Below are 2,662 nucleotides of genomic sequence, written 5' to 3' on the forward strand. Positions count from 1 at the left end.
TCTGTTACCTAAAGGATGGCCTCTTATAGTTATCAATTTAAAAGACTGTTTCTTCTCAATATCCTTACAAAAAAAAGACGGAGAAAGATTTGCCTTTACAGTGCCTACTTACAATAATTCTCAGCCTGTTAAGAGATATCAATGGGAGGTTTTCCCACAGGGAATGTTTAATAGCCCAACCCTGTGCCAATATTTTGTATGACAGTCATTGGAAGTAATACAAAAAAAATTTACTCAATCTAGAGTTTATTATTACATAGATGACATTTTACTAGCTGATTCAAATGTAGATACTTTAGAAAGAATGTTTGAAGAAATAAAGAAAATTTTGCCTTGTTAGGGATTGCAAATTTCTCCTGAAAAGATACAAAGAGAGGGTTTGGCTGCCGGCCGGCGGCAGTCCTTGGTCGGGGGCTCTTCGCTGCTCAGCTCCACAGCCTCTTGGGCCATCTGGAGCCTCAGAACCTCTTTAGTGCCAGAGTTCGGGCTGCAGGCGGCGGGCGAGCAGCTCTTGCACCCAGTGGGCCTCTAGGCAAGATGTCCATGCCCATCGGGATGTGCCACTGGGCATTCAGCTATGATGATGCCCTAGAGGACCCTGCACCCATGACTCCTCCTCCATCGGACATGGGCAGCATACTCTGGAAGCCAGTGATTCCAGAGCACAAGTATCAGCATCTTGACAAGACAGAGGAAGGAGTGGCCAGTGTCTCTTCCCTTGCTGTGATTCCATCAACAGCCACTGACAATTCAGAGAAGGCTTCAGTAGTGAAGGCTAAAGCTACCCATGTCATCATGAATTCCCTGATCACAAAACAGACTCAGGAGAGCATCCAGCGTTTTGAGCAACAAGCAGGACTGAGAGATGCTGGCTACACACCTCATAAGGGCCTCACCACTGAGGAAACCAAGTACCTCCGAGTGGCAGAAGCACTCCATAAACTAAAGCCGCAGAGTGGAGAGACAACAAAAGAGAAGCATCCTGCATCAGCCCAGTCCACCCTGAACAGCATCCCCTACTCCTCCCCCAAGCAGAAGTCCAGAGGCTGGTTCCCCTGTGGTTCCTCCACTGCCTTACCTGGCCCAAATTCTCACACCATGGATCCTGGGAGTGGGAATGACAAGAACTCAGCAGAAAAGGGGAGCCTCTTTGGATCGAGGCCCCTGCAGAGGTCTGACTCTGGTTTTGCCATCCAGGCTTACAAAGGTGCCCCGAAACCCTCTCCTATGGAGCTAATGCATGCTCAAGCCACACGAGTAGGTGACGATCCAGCAACCTTCAAACCACCTAAGATGGATATCCCAGTGGTAGAAAGGAAGAAACCACCACCTTGAACCCATAATCTCAAACCCCGTGACCTGAATGTGCTCACACCCACTGGCTTCTAGAATGCTTTCTGTCCAGGGTCTGCAACTTTCCCTGGGCTCTGACATAGGAGTGATGTAGTTAACTGGAGGCTGGAGTGACATTGTGCAGATTGTCCTTGTGTGAGAGAAACCATTTTGCACTGTGGAAAATGTCAGTGGTGCTGAGTGAGGACCTCACTTTTTTTTTTTTAAATCATTTATCCTAGAGGAGGATTTGACCTTTGTTTTCTTAGGTAAATAGTGCTGTTGTGCTTCCAAAACTATCAACATGAGCAGTTACAAATCATGATAGAGGTGCCCACCAACTCATTTGGACAGCCATGGCTTCTTGACATGCTTTAGCCTTGTGAGTGGGCCTGGGCTTGTCTGAGAGCTGGGTACAGCTCATGATGACACTTGGCAGGAACCTGGCTCTCTAAGTTGAATCACGGGTTCTTTTTCCTGATTAGTCCAGTGTATGCTTTGTCCTGACCCTACAGTTGGAGGATTGTCTATCTGCTGTGTCACAGAACAAACACTAGTCTCGCATGGCCTCTTTTGCACTTTAACATGAAATTAATTGAGCTCCTAATTAAGTCTACTGGTTTCATGATGATAAATGACTCCTTTTCCCCCTTCCCTTACTGGGTCTTGCTCATGCTAGGCAAGTGCTCTACCACTGATTTTCACCCCTAGTTCCTAAATCCTAAGTTTTTTTTTAGTTGTGTGTGTTTTGTAAGTGCTCTACCACTGATTTTCACCCCTAGTTCCTAAATCCTAAGTTTTTTTAGTTGTGTGTGTTTTGTTTTTTGAGATAGGGTCTTACTATGCAGCCTTGGCTAGGCTGGAATTCACTCAGTAGACTCAAAGAGAAGATCTACCTGCCCCTGCCTTCCAGTGCTGAGATTAAAGGCGTATACCACCACACCCAGCTCAAGCTTTTGTTAAAGATAGGTACAATTGGATTATAGTCTTCAGGTTCATCTGAACTTGGTTTCACCTTATTGTGATAACCTTGAGAGCATTTTCCACCAAGTTAGCCTCATATGTTCAGTAACACATCTTACTGAGGAAAGGATTCTCATTGTTCACAGGTCTGTTGGTCTTACACACTGTCACACTCGCTTGCTAGATCATTTTAGAAATTAGTCTATTAACATAATGAGCTAACCTCACAGAGAAGCTCTGGAGTCTAAGATTGTTGTAAAAAATTAATTTATTTGTGTTATCTTGTATTGACAATAAAAATCTTTACTACTTTCTCAAAAAAAGATACAAAGAGAAATCCTATTAATATTTAGGATATAAAATATGT

General features: G+C 44.5%; 1 pseudogene; it reads left to right on the forward strand.

The window, feature by feature from the left end:
* The first annotated feature begins 537 nt into the window (after nt 1–537).
* On the forward strand, nt 538–1,505 carry LOC102926930 (putative monooxygenase p33MONOX pseudogene; annotated as a pseudogene).
* The last annotated feature ends 1,157 nt before the right edge of the window (nt 1,506–2,662 follow it).

Source organism: Peromyscus maniculatus, chromosome 16 (assembly GCF_049852395.1).
Source record: "Peromyscus maniculatus bairdii isolate BWxNUB_F1_BW_parent chromosome 16, HU_Pman_BW_mat_3.1, whole genome shotgun sequence".
Lineage (NCBI taxonomy): Eukaryota > Metazoa > Chordata > Mammalia > Rodentia > Cricetidae > Peromyscus > Peromyscus maniculatus.